We start from the raw sequence: 14,871 nt of genomic DNA on the forward strand, positions 1-14,871 counted from the left end.
CTCAGCCAATAACTGCTCTTGCTCTTTAACACATGACTAAATGTGCTCCTGTCCATCAACTGGTTCATATATAGTTCATGCAATTAAATGTGGAGCAGTTTAATAACTTGCGTAGCCAAGCTCCTCTGTGTGTATGTGCATGCATGTTTGTATGCGTCTGTGTGTGTGTGTGGTGGGGGGGGGGGGGGAGGGACGGGGACAGAGTGAGAGAGAGTGGGGTGAGACACAGGGAGGAAAAACAGAGAGATAGAGTGTGTGTGAAAGAGAGAGAAAGAGGGAGAGAGACAGACAGATCGGGCAGGACATCAGAAGATCGGACAGCGTGTGTGAATGTGTTTGAGTATGTGTGTGTGTGTGTGGGGGGGGGGACAGAGGCAGGGAGAGAGGGAGGGAGGGAGAAGAACCCATTCCCCTCAGTTCCACACTAACTTTTCAACGTGTGCACTTGAGGGAAGTTGGCTGTTCGACCGGCTACGGAGGGGTTTTTCCTTCCCTTTTCTCCCACCTATACACTTTCCCACGTTCTGCAACAACATCGACGAGACAAGCAGAGAACTTCAACTGAATAACTATCCGCTATTATTTCAGTGAGTATCTATTCATATACAATCTGTATTTTGTAACAATTCACCTCTGGCCACACTGTGCCAGTCGCTCCCCTCTGCATGATGTCCGAGTGGCTCTGAATAGAACACATTCTCCCCATTATACGCCTTATTAGCACAATCTTCTAAGCTCTTCTTCTATGCATTATTTCTGAATGAGAGCCTTATTGTATGTGCTCACTGATGGCTTAGTTGAGTGTACTAGAACTGCAATTATGATTTCCACTTACCTATTGGTGATACGACTGTTTATAAAGAAGAGGATTGTGTAAGTATTGGATTGTCTTTAAAAGGGCATGCTTGTATGTGGTTATTACAACGTGTGTGTATGCATTGGAGAGTATGCGTGCGAGGTACAGTTTGTCTTAGAGTGCATGTGTGCTTTAAACAGAGGGTCTGTGTGAAAGAGCGAGTTTGAGAGAGATTGTGTGCGGTAGACAAAGTATGTCTGTGTGTGTGTGTGTTTAAGTATGTGCTCGTGTGCGTGTGTGTGAATGAATGCATCCCTGTGCGTTTCCCTGTATGTCTGCGTGTGTTTCATAACGCTGGTCCCTGGGAATGTTGGGTGCGCCCAGTAGCAGTAGTAGTTGTTTGACTGAGAGGAACTGTGGACAAAAGCGTCCAGCCCCATCCAGACCGCCGTGTCAGCCATTAGAGCAGTGAGAGATAGGCAGCCAGCTGCTGCTCAGGGTGCTGGAGGAGGGGATGCCTGGCCCGGGTTAGAGGTGACCATGCTTCACTTTTGACTAGCTTTTCAAAGAGTCTCTCTCGTCCCCCTCCCCTTTCTTTGACTCTCGTTGTACACAGAAAAAACATAGTTGCTGGGAAGTAGTAACGTGCTCGGAGGCTGAGAAGTAAAAAATGCAACGTAGGATGCCCAAGAAGGTTTATAAACAGCAGTGAAAGAGGAAGAGAGAGAGGAGTGTAATTATAAGAACGGCTGGTGTTTTTTTCCGGCGTCTTGTGTGTGTGTGTGTGTGGGGGGGGGGGGTCGGAGGAGTTGGAATGTATTGAGTGACAGGAAATGCAGCCTGTCCCCAGCTATCTTGTTTGTCGTGTCTGCTTTGTCCAAAGCCCTTAATCCACTACAAAAGCTGTCTGAGAGAGGGACTAGTAACACCAAAAACATTGCCCAAATCCCATGAACAAACCGACACAGTGACAGAGAGGAGGACAGACATTAAAGACGGATTATGACAAAAACGTGAAAATACCACAACAAGTATTTTTTTCAAACTACAATAATATACGGACACGTCATTTGATGACACTAGAAAAGCAGCTTTAAAAACAAACGTTATCACTGCACAGCTGTGGACTATAGACAGACAGTCTTCCATAGGCATCGTTAAAAACAGCTATGGCTCTGGGGAGAATCAACAGAGAAAAAGTATTTGGTGTGCATATGTGTACCACATCCCCAGGATATAGCCCCAGTACAAGTAGTTCTTTGAGATGCCTTTGCATGTAGAGTCTTGTTACTCTGATACACATCTGTGTTGCCACGATGGAAGTCTGGCAACAAGAAGTTACATTCAATCTCCGTCAACAATTAGAGGAATCAATGAAAGACTATTGATGAATTGAATGTATTCGCTTTAGTCCGAAACAAATTTTTAAAACTGCACATCTTAGGGTCAAAGCATTTGTGAATCACTCGCTATCACTTGTTGATCTTTGAGGCTGAGATAGGAGTGTGTTTGGGTGCAGGGTTTGAGAGCTTGTGCAACCTGTCCTCCGGCCCTGTAGCCTGGCCTGCGCTGGGACTGGACTTTGCTATGAGGCTGGATCTCTCAGACCCCTTTACCTGGATTTGAATAGAGAACCAGACAGCGAGTTACCACTCCCGCGCTGGACAATGAGGATTTTGTTAATGCTCAGCCGCAAGCCTACTGACACAAAGCACATAGCCACATAGCCTAGCCTAGCCCAGCCCAGGGCAGCATAGCACAGAGTGGAGTGGAACGGGCAGGCGGGGCGCCAGCAGGGGCGCCGGCAGGGGGGCAAGGGGGTTTGCGGGGGTGGGATTAGCAGACGTGGAATCAGGGTAGTGGGATGGGGGTTGAAATGGACAGGAAATGACTGGCTTTGATGAAGCAGTGGCAGATTCTCCAGAGCCTTTCCATAGCTGTAAAAAAGCAGTCTGAGCATAAAATGTCACCACACTTCAAGGCCTCATTGTCACCTCTGTCTGGCTATGACGGGGCTGTTAAGACCCCACAGATGTGCACTACAAACCTTTGCAAAACGTCCCTCTCTCTCTCTCTCTCTCTCTCTCGCTAGTACAATCTCTGTCCCTAATGACCATGTTGGAATCCGGCACTCTCCATCAGCACACTGCATACGGTAGATATCTTACTGCAACACCACAGAATTCTCAAATATACATTTCCGAATTCTTCACAAATATTTGAAAACCTGTAAGACCGTGGAGAAGGATCCGATCAGTGTGGTTCTTACATCAAATGAAAAGGAGCCCAGATGATGAGATACATCTCAAGTGTGAAAACTGAATTTGGCATGCTTAAAGTGAACTTGACTTGTTAAGCGTAACATATAAATTGAGATTCTAGTTTCCTGAACGGTCTCTTGTCATCGCTCTGTGCTCGATCGGAGATCACAGAAGGAAAGGAGAGGATTCTCAACTTCCTAGTCCATTCCTACACGGTCTGTTTTAATGGTTCGTGGGCCGTTAAACAAGGGCTGGATCAGGTCTGGATTATTTCCTTTGAAGTTGAATAATTTTGTTGTTCCACTGAACATTTCTCAGCGAAACATCTTATATCATCAGAAAACCTAAATCAGGAAACATACATCTTTGTATAATGGAAATGCTGTGTCCGTCACAAACTGAGGCTCCATCCCCCTCCACAGCTATGCTGAACCAGAGAGCAGAGAGCGTAATGTGGACTCAGTGAATATCAGGGTCGATTAGGAGTCCCTTCTGGCTGTGTTAGAGCAGATTAGGCAGCGGCAGCACATACAGGCTGCAGGCTGGTCATCTGCCTCTCTGACCCACATTGCTCTGATGTGCACGTCTCTTCCCATTACACTGACAATCAAACGTCACATTACATCAGCTGAGAGGCCGGGGAGCCGCTATCTGCATGCAATACATACCCTCCCCACAGGCTGTTCTCCTAATAACCGAGCACTGTCACATCACCACCATCCTCCTGGCATCCATCACCTGGTTTAAGGCAATGCTATTCAACTATCACCCTAATGCAACACTCACTGAGGTCAAGTCCCGATATCAAACCATAACTGTTCTATTCCCTGTGTAAGGGTAAGCCTATAACATGTATTTCCAAGCCCTCCATCAGTTTGCAGCTGGCTGACAGACCAGGTCTGTTTGCAGGCCAGCCGGCCGGGCCGGGATATAATTGGCAGCTGTGGAGTGAAAAGCAGGCTCAGCAACAGATAAGGGCTGTGGGGAAAGCTCTATAATCAGCATGGCTTAGCAGATGATAAATTATGTGTTCACAGAAGTATGCTGTCAGTGCTTTGAGGGAGATGGAGAGAGAGAGAGAGAGAGAGAGAGAGAGAGAGAGAGAGAGAGAGAGAGAGAGAGAGAGAGAGAGAGAGAGAGAGAGAGAGAACGGTAGAGTGAGAAAGGGAGAGAACGATGGAAAACATGGGAAGAGAAAGAAACAGTATGGATGTTTTTGCTGTAATTTAAAATGGAAAAACACAACAATGCTGTCTACCAGGTCAGCGAGAAGGAAATAAAATTCTAAGCTGTGCCAACACACCAGCTAATACAATCTTCTGCCTGTCAGCTTACCTACTTTAATCCAGAAAGGTTTAACGCCTCTTAGAAATCTGAAAGGAGACATGAATTCAGCTGAGATTTCTTCATGCAGCTAGAGGAAGGCACTGCCTGGAAGGGGGGTTAAGACTCTATACAACTAACTAACTCTCTGGATCAATGCTTTCAACTCTGCTCCACTGACTGGTACACCACAGCAGAAAGCTACATGTACTTTGAGCCAATAGGAAAGCATGGAGGTTTATTAACAGCACAGGACATTGTAGAGTTGTAATGTGCTACTTTAGTGAAATCAAATCAGCAGTATTATGAGTGACACTGATTGAGCATTGGCTTGCCAAATGGCAACATCCACAGCCATCCTGCTCGTGCCTTATGTGGAATTCTACTGAGAACAAAGGTTGACTTGGCGTGTCAATACCTGCCATAAGGCAGCACAGCTCCAGGACAAATGAAAGTTCCATCTATATTCAGGTCATTCCCATGCTGGCTCAGTCCACTGGCTCCTAGTGATAACGGAAATATGAAATCAGCACTGCTTCGTCGTGCGGTGCCTCTCCTCCCTGCCCCTCCGTGCTATTTTAAATCTCACCGTGTGAGACATCCCTCCTTCGCGCCCCCAGCAGGGGGGGGGGGTTGAGAGGCAGGCGGGAGAAGAGGAGGGAGGAGGAGAGTATAGAGGGAGGGGAAGGAGAGATGGTGGGCAGCTGCATGCCTTATTTATTGTGATCCAGAGTGCAGTGAGTGCAAACAGTCGTCAGAGGAGAAACGCTAACCCTCTGGGCCTGGAGATGATGCCATGACTGCACTGCGTCTATACACAACAGATTAAAGCAGGGATTATGTGCCATAAACAAATGTTGTGTAACTTTTTGTTGCGGTCAACCTTGAGGGGGGGGGGGGGTATGTTAAGAATAATATGTTGGTTATGCGTTCTTTAACCAGATAACTAAAGCATCTTCAATTGGACTGTACGGCCGTACTATAGCTCTGGTAACAATGCATAATAGGACCACATTTGTGGATTTTGGTCTGTGACAAAGCCCGTGTTTATGACGCCAGTGCACCTAACCAATGAGACAGACGTGACAGCAGACACCAGAGAAATGTCACGGCTAAATCCAGTAGACGCCCACAAGGGGCTCCATCACTTTTTCTGTTAGCAATCTTCAAAACTTCTCATGAAAGAGCTTATAACATATTCATCAGCTTGATTAAACCGTGTCCGATCCCAACACATTTTACAACTGGTTTTACACAAACGAGCATTGCAGTCTGAGTGTGTGACAAGGGAGAACGATTACCAGATGCAGTGGATGTGTGAGGAGATATAACAAACAGCCCAGACTAAGGACCGAGGGGAGTGATGTAGTGTTTAGTACCATTCTATAACACTACAACACTCCCTCTGTAATAGTTATTTGTCTTCTTACACAGTTAGCCTCTTCCCTTTATGTGAAGGAAGAGGTTAACTGTGACCGCATGGAGGGTGAGAATGTGCTGCCTGAGAGCATCAAAGGTTAACTCAGTGCTTTTTGGCATTAAAGAGAAAAAATGGCTCTGGCTGGCGGGCTGAGAGTTGGAAATGAAACACCCGGAGCCTTGGCAGAGTCAGAGGTGGCACGTGGAGAGTTCTGGAGGCTTGGCGTGGCGGACTGAGGCTTGGCGCTCTGCCTGGGAGAGATCTCAGAGTAGTAGTCCCTCAGCGCTGGGGAACCCAGGGGTGGTCCTTTCTTCCACCTGAGCCTCTGAATATCATACCATATCATATAATACTACACCCTGCTGCTACAACTATGCATACCATAGCAGCTAGACGAAACTGTAGGAGACATCAACTATTATTCCACTATAACGTGACACGTAATATGATACTACCCCACTGCAACACTAAATCTAATACAAAATGAGTTAATTTAGAAGAGATTTGCAATTATGCCAGTTAAAAATGTGTCAGATCTTACTTGTTCTCACATGTTCTGACTGACATGGCAATTAAGGCATATTTGTTGGATTTGATTGCGTTTTCTATCAAAATTCAGACCACTCTGTGAAGTGATTAAATGTGTCTGTAGCCATTTCCTGCAGTCAATTGATCCTAGTGGCCTCATGGGTGGAATGCTATTAATATTTTTCATAATTTCATCATTAATAAAAAATTAATAAAATACTGACAAATCTGGTGTTTCTATGTCAAACAGTTTTTCTATATTTCAGTCTTCTGTGATTCATATAAAGTGTAATATTCGGGGCCTCCCAGGACACACAATTGGCCTAGCGTCGTCCAGGTTAGGGAGGGTTTGGCCGGTAGGGATATCCTTGTTTCATCGCACACTAGCGCCTCCTGTGGCGGGCCGGGCGCAGTGCACGCTAACCAGGTCGCCAGGTGCACAGTGTTTCCTCCGACACATTGGTGCTGCTGGCTTCCGTGTTCCGTGTTGGATGCGTGCTGTGTTAAGAAGCACTGCGGCTTGGTTGGGTTGGGTTGTGTTTCGGAGGACGCATGGCTTTCGACCTTCGTCTCTCCCGAGCCTGTACGGGAGTTGTAGCGATGAGACAAGATAGTAACTACTAAACAATTGGATACCATGAAATTGGGGAGAAAAGGGGGTAAAAAAAAAGAGTGTAATATTGGGATGCAAACTCAAAATTGAATTTTTTTCAACTCTATATCTGACATGGTACGAGAGTTGTATCGTCTTTTCTTTTAAGCCCATAAACGTGTGTGAAGTGTATTCTTCTGTTTCAAAGTAGACTTGTTCAAGACCACCAAGAAACACTCTGTGTGACCCACTGCAGTAGAAGGTTAAGAAGCTATGAGATTAAATGACAGTGTCCCAGGTCGTTGTGTACTGCTGACGGACAGTCAGACACGTAGTGTGATGTATATGTCAGGGCATGTCTCATGCCTGAAGAAACTCGGTGGAGTATTTTTAGAACCGGAATGTTGAAAGTGTCAGGTTAAGAGTGCGTACAGTATGTGACAGAATGTCTTCAACACATTCCCACAGTCAGAAGAAAATGTCCTCGGGAATATTGAAATATATACGCGTTTAAATGCAGTCCCCTCATGTCTACTGTACATTGTATTAGGTCAAATGTTCATAAGACAGATTGTCTGACCTGGTTTCTTAGTGTGAGATAGGTAACGTTACAATCCTGGATCCTGTTGATGGACTTGAGCACAGTGACGTCAGCCAGTCAGAGAGTACACTGTGTGCTTTCTCATTTCTGACCTCTGGAATGTGCTGATGCCGCAGGGTTCAAGTGGGTTCAGTGACAGTGGTAAAGTAAATCCAGTTCACTCTGTGGCCCTACCTCGCTCTCTCACTACAGACACTACAGACTGGTTCACTATCGGTAACTCAATCAAACACTCACAAACGGTCCCAAACTCTCAGTTCAAATTTCACAGCTTGCTCCCTAATGCAAAGTCGAGGGAAAATGACAGATTGTTTCAGTGATATCAGCCTGGGCGGTCTGAGACAGAACTATTTCATAAGGAAGTACAGCATGTGTGGATTTGAGTCAGACTGCCAATGTGTTCTGCATGCAAACAGGATAAAAGTTCAGTCAAATGAATAGAGGGGAAAAGGAAAGAGATATTCCAGAATGAAAAGCCCTTGTGTGTCTTGGGGCAGACAGCTAAATTGTACAAGTGCCAAGGAAGGTAGGGACCACAGCCAACCCAATGCCAAATTCATTTTAGGAATCTCTGACCAGGCTGAAACACAATCACTGCTTACCTTGAAACGGGGGGAACACTGAGGACGGACATAAGAGAAGAATGCTTTTCCAAACATGTTTTGTTAAGTCCTCTGTAATCAGCCAACTTGCTACAGATATTAACGCTCATGGAATATATGAAATTAGACAATGTGAGAAACGTGACAACAGAATACTGCAGTAAAGGCATAGTGATGCCTCAGTGAACTGTGTCAGAATGCAAAAGGACCTGAACAGTCTATTATTTCATGGGTCTCGTCAAGCAGCCTTAAGGTGAAGAGACAAAGCTAACGCAGGAAACTGAGGTCTGGAGAACCAATCAATTATATCATCATTTCATGTTGGATGGAACTAACAGAGACAGGAAGCCTGTAATCCAGTGCTCTATACGAGACACATTCTAAAAACCCTCAACAAAACTAATTAGTTGCATTATATTCCATAATATTTGAACCAGGCTTTTGTATTCCCCACCCATCCTAAATGCCAGATTTGTGTGTCAAAGATTACAAAAGAAGAACAAAAGCAAGAGAAGTGTCTCAAATCCCTGCTGCATGTTACACAGTTAAGAGGAGGAATGGGAAATGGCATGAATAAAACATGACTGCATGAGTTTCCAACCTCAAAGAGGCTGAAACAGGAAGATGCTGTGTTCCCCGTGCAGTACAGAGCTGGGGTTCAGAGCAGGGTAAAGGGAACAGCCGTCAAACTACTAACAATGCTACAGTGCAATGGTTTATGCTGTAGGGGGGGGGGGATCTCTACAACACGCGCTTAGCTAACCATCACAACATGCTTCCATTTCTCCAAGATCATTTTTGGAGGATTGATTGACGTGCCGTTTTCGATTTTATATTCAGGCTCTTTCCTTTTTCTTCGTCTGTTCTCCCCACAGCACAGGGGACTGGGATGTGTAGCGTGTGTGAGGAGGAGATGGAATATGCTGGGGGAGAAAGAGGCGCTGCTCTGGGCTAGGTAAGGTAAGAGTCTTGTTAGCAGTCACAAGTTTCATCGCAGCAGCAGAAAAGGAAGATGACTATGGTATTCACCACAGCTGCAGGAATGACTATTTCGGGAAAACCAACATCATGACTCTCCTCTCCTCCCCTGCTGGCACCTCATCAAAATCTATTAGCAACTCAACAACAACATGGGTGGTAACAAACTGGGCGTCCACATTGAACACGCTGGCCAAGAGAAATGAGTGGCCTCCTATATCTGCTGGCTTGAAAACAGCAGCCTATATTATGTGGTGTAGTGGTTGCTGAACATAGGCGAGTGGTTGCTGATCCAGGGACGTGAGTGTGGCAACTAAAGGACAAGACATTTCTCCTGGTGCCCTCAGTAAACATTCAACGCTGTCGGTGAGTTTGAGCATCTGTCCAAAACCATCGACCGTTAAATGTACCCTGAGGGCCACCTTTAAAGAGACACTTGGCAAGAAGAGAGGGATGAAGACAGACACTTCCTGTAAATATCCTGGTTTTACATCATCTTCTGTTATTTCCCATACTGGACTTAGTTAAGAGGTCCACCTCCTAATGCTGCAATAAACATTCATTGCTGTCGGTGGGTTTACATGAGAACAACTCACTGATCAATGAATGCAGACTGCGGTACAAACACCCCGAGTGATGGGATAAGAGAACAGATAACATGTAAACATACAGCCAGCACTAATGTTCTATGTTCTACTGTAGACTCTACTGTACTATCCAGGAGTAAAAACAACATTGCAAAGATTCAACACTCTATGTAATTATACTTACCATGTACAGTGCCTTGCAAAAGTATTCAGACCCCTTGGATTTCTTTAAAAAAATATATATATATATATTACAAAGTGGAATTCAAATTGATTTAATTGTAATTTTTTGTCAACAACTTACAGAAACTACTGTGCAATGTCAAAGTGAAATAAAAATTCAAAAAAATGTTTTAAGAATAATACATTTTAATGTCTTGCCATAGATTTTCAAGTAAAATCAAAACTGTAACTTGGCCACTCAGGAACATTCACTGTATTCTTAGTAAGCAACTCCCATGTAGATTTGGCCTTGTGTTGCAGGTTATTGTCCTGCTGAAAGGTGAATTAATCTCTAAGTCTGGTGGAAAGCAGGTTTTCCTTAGGATTTTGCCTGTGCTTAGCTCCATCCCAATAATTTTAATCCTGAAAAATTGTCTTTGCCGATGTCAAGTACACCCATAACATGATGCAGCCACCACCATGCTTGAAAATAAGGAGGCAGTTACTCAGTGATGTGTTGTGTTGGATTTTCCCCAAACATCTGGCTTTTCAATTAGGCCAAAAAGTATATTTTGTTGCAGTATTACTTTAGTGCCTTGTTGCATGCAGGACGGAACATCTTTCTTCTGTATACTTGTATTCTTCTTTTCACTCTGTCATTTAGGTCATTATTGTGGAGTCACTACAACTTTGTTGATCCATCCTCAGTTTTCTCCGATCAAAGCCATTGAACTCTGTAGCTGTTTTAAAATCCCCAATGGCAACATCCATGAGCAGTTCAATTCCTTCCCTGCAGCTCAGTTCAGAAGGACGACTGTATCTTTAATGTGTTTGGGTGGTTTAATACATCATCCACAGCATAATTATTAAATTGACCATGCTTAAAGAGATAGTCAATGTCTGATTTGTTATTGTTACCCATCTACCAATCACTGCCCTTTATGAGGCTTTCGAAAAGCTCCCTGGACTTTGTAGTTGAATCTGTGATACTTGACTGAGGGACCTTACATAAACTCAGCAAAAAAAGAAACATCCCTTTTTCACGACCCTGTCTTTCAAAGATAATTTGTAAAAATCCCCCAAAACTTCACAGGATCTTCATTGTAAAGGGTTTAAACACTGCTTCCGATGCGTGTTCAATAAACCATAAACAATTAATTAACATGCACCTGTGGAACAGTCATTAAGACACGAACAGCTTACAGACGGTAGGCAATTAAGGTCACAGTTATGAAAACTTAGGACACTAAAGAGGCCTTTCTACTGACTTTGAAAAACACCAAAAAAAAAGAAGCCCAGGGTCCCTGCTCATCTGCGTGAATGTGCATTAGGCATGCTGCAAGGAGGCATGAGGACTGCAGATGTGGCCAGGGCAATAAATTGCAATGTCCGTACTGTGAGACACCTAAGACAGCGCTACAGGTAGACAGGACAGACAGTTGATCGTTCTCACAGAGGCAAACCACGTGTAACACCTGCACAGGATCGGTACATCCAAACATCACACTTGCAGGACAGGTACAGGATGGCAACAACAACTGCCCAAGTTACACCAGGAACGCACAATCCCTCCATCAGTGCTCAGACTGTCCGGAATAGGCTGAGAGAGGCTGGACTGAGGGCTTGTAGGCCTGTTGTAAGGCAGGTCCTCACCAGACATCACCGGCAACATCGGGCACAAACCCACCGTCGCTGGACCAGACAGGACTGGAAAAATGTGCTCTTCACTGACTAGTTGCGGTTTTGTCTCATCAGGGGTGATGGTTGGATTCGCGTTTATCATCGAAGGAATGAGCGTTACACCGAGACCTGTACTCAGGAGCGGGATCAATTTGGAGGTGGAGGGTCGTTATGGTCTCGGGCAGTATGTCACAGCATCATCGGACTGAGCTTGTTGTCATTGCAGGCAATCTCAACGCTGTGCGTTACAGGGAAGACATCCTCCTCCCTCATGTGGTACCCTTCCTGCAGGCTCGTCCTGACATGACCCTCCAGCATGCCAACGCCACCAGCCATACTGCTCATTCTGTGCGTGATTTTCTGCAAGACAGGAATGTCAGTGTTCTGCTATGGCCAGCGAAGAGCCCGGATCTCAATCCCATTGAGCACGTCTGGGACCTGTTGGATCGGAGGGTGAGGGCTAGGGCCATTCCCCCCAGAAATGTCCGGGAACTGCAGGTGCCTTGGTGGAAGAGTGGGGTAACACTCACAGCAAGAACGGGCAAATCTGTTTGCAGTCCATGAGGAGGAGATGCACTGCAGTACTTAATGCAGCTGGTGGCCACACCAGATACTAGAGGTCTGATTATGATTTTTCAACACTGATACCGATAATTGGAAGACCAAATAAAGCCGATACTGATTAATCGGCCGATTTTCATATATATATTTGTAATAATGACAATTACAACAATACTGAATGAACAATGAACACTTTTATTTTAACTTAATATAATACATCAATAAACTCAATTTAGTCTCAAATAAATAATGAAACATGTTCAATTTGGTTTAAATAATGTAAAAACAAAGTGTTGGAGAAGAAAGTAAAAGTGCAATATGTGCCATGTAAAAAAGCTAACGTTTAAGTTCCTTGCTCAGAAAATGAGAACATATGAAAGCTGGTGGTTGCTTTTAACATGAGTCTTCAATATTCTCAGGTAAGGAGTTTTAGGTTGTAGTTATTATAGAACTATTTCTCTCTATACCATTTGTATTTCATATACCTTTGACTATTGGATGTTCTAATAGGTACTTTAGTATTGCCAGCCTAATCTCGGAAGTTGATAGGCTTGAAGTCATAAACAGCGCAATGCTTGAAGCATTGTGAAGAGCTGCTGGCAAATGCAGTAAAGTGCTGTTTGAATGAATGCTTACGAGCCTGCTGCTGCCTACCACCGCTCAGTCAGACTGCTCTATCAAATCATAGACTTAATTATAATAACACACAGAAATACGAGCCTTAGGTCATTAATATGGTCAAATCCGGAAACTATCATTCCGAAAACAAAATGTTTATTCTTTCAGTGAAATACGGAACCGTTCCGTATTTTATCTAACAGGTGGCATCCATAAATCTAAATATTCCCGTTACATTGCACACCCTTCAATGTTATGTCATAATTATGTAAAATTCTGGCATATTAGTTCGCAACGAGCCAAGTGGCCCAAAATGTTGCATATACCCTGACTCTGCGTGCACAATTCCCTAGTTTTAAAAAATTCATGTTAGCAGGCAATATTAACTAAATATGCAGGTTTAAAAATATATACTTGTGTATTGATTTTAAGAAAGGCGTTGATGTTTATGGTTAGGTACATTGGTGCAACGACAGTGCTTTTTTCGCGAATGCGCTTGTTAAATCACCCGTTTGGCGAAGTAGGTTATGATTCAATGATAAATTAAATGGGCACCGCATCGATTATATGCAAAGCAGGACAAGCTTTATACACTAGTAATATCATCAACCATGTGTAGTTAAATAGTGATTATGTTAAGATTGATTGTTTTTATAAGATACGTTTAATGCTAGCTAGTACCTTACATTGGCTCCTTGCTGCACCCGCGTAACATTGTAGTTAGCCTGCCACGCAGTCTCCTCGGTGTCCAAAAATGCAGATTACCGATTGTTATGAAAACTTGAAATCGGCCCTAATTAATTGGCCATTCCGATTAAATCGGTCAACCTCTGCCAGATACTGTCATTTTTGATTTTGATCCCCCACTTTGTTCAGGGATACATTTTTCAATTTCTGTTAGTCACATGTCTGTGGAACTTGTTCAGTTTATGTCTCAGTTGCTGAATCTTGTCATGTTCAATTTCAATCAAAACACAATTTTGCTGAAAATAAACGCAGTTGACAGTGAGAGGACATTTCTTTTTTTGCTGAGTTTATGTTGTATGTATGGGGGACAGAGGACGGGTATGTCAACCACTATTTTTTCCACACATACTGAGTCAATGTAACTTATGTGATGTGTTATGCCACATTTTACTCCTCAACTAATTTAGGGGCTGAATACTTATTCATCGACTATATTTTAGTAATGATTTTTTAAATATCTTTCACTTTGACATAAAAAAATATTTGGTGTAGATCATTGACAAAAAAAAAAGACAATTAAATCCATTTTAAATCCCACTTTCTAACACAATCAAATGTGAAGAAATCCAAGGGGTCTGAATACTTTTGCAAGGCAATGTAATTCCATTTCCCTGGGTTGTTATGGTAGATCATGTGTTTTGGCGAAGTGACTCATAATCTTCTCATCATAAGATCAGTGCACGTTTTCACAGTACATTTATTTCAGAATGATTTCCCCTTCTGTTACGGGAAGCTGAGGACAGCGACACCCTGTGTCACAGGATGAACTGTTTAGTTGTCCTTTCACTTCCTTTTTGATGTACCCTTTATTTAGTTGCTTAGAAATAAAGAATCTCCTTTTTTCAGAGGAGACCTGTGGTCAAGAAGAGAGCTCCAGTATTGGAAGGCTGGCTGAAGCACTCACCAAACAGCTGGGAGTGTTCACGCTTTCTTTATGCCAAAACAACAGAGCCTGAAATAGAGTTTCAACTCAGCAGATGTGGCAAGAACAATCACAGGGGTGGAACAACACGTTTTCACACATTTTTCAGTTTCGGTTCAAATTGACCTTAAATAAAAAGTTAAAACAATCAGCATACTTGATTTTTGGAAAGTTAATTTGGCCTTTTCTGTAATTGGAGGAGATACAGACATATGGAAATAGTCTGTCAGTAATGGCCCTGTAAGGTTATGTTAACATGCTGGGAAATTTCCAACACATTGACGTTTTTCAGCCAGGCCAGACTCAATGCATGTTTTATCCTTTTACAGTGGGAAAGAGTCTGAGGGAACAATGAAAACGGGCCTGGGTTTCCCCTGTCTCTGAACTAGCTTCTTAAAAACACACAGCACACCAGTATCGCAACTACAGTAGATTCTGTCACTCTGTCCACCTTCATTTTTAATATTTTGTCATGTAACTTTATTTTAACAGG

At 43.6% G+C, this 14,871-nt stretch overlaps 1 long non-coding RNA gene across 2 annotated transcripts; it reads left to right on the forward strand.

Annotated features, from left to right (window-relative positions):
• Positions 1-214: 214 nt before the first annotated feature.
• On the forward strand, positions 215-14,526 carry LOC124036155. Of its 2 annotated transcripts, none has more exons than XR_006838875.1 (3): positions 215-587; positions 8,999-9,083; positions 14,303-14,526. It is a non-coding gene; the product is annotated as an uncharacterized LOC124036155 (long non-coding RNA). The 2 variants fall into 2 exon arrangements; XR_006838874.1 differs by having other exon boundaries at positions 220-587; positions 8,999-9,078.
• The last annotated feature ends 345 nt before the right edge of the window (positions 14,527-14,871 follow it).

The sequence above is a fragment of the Oncorhynchus gorbuscha genome, linkage group LG05, assembly GCF_021184085.1.
Source record: "Oncorhynchus gorbuscha isolate QuinsamMale2020 ecotype Even-year linkage group LG05, OgorEven_v1.0, whole genome shotgun sequence".
Classification (NCBI taxonomy): domain Eukaryota; kingdom Metazoa; phylum Chordata; class Actinopteri; order Salmoniformes; family Salmonidae; genus Oncorhynchus; species Oncorhynchus gorbuscha.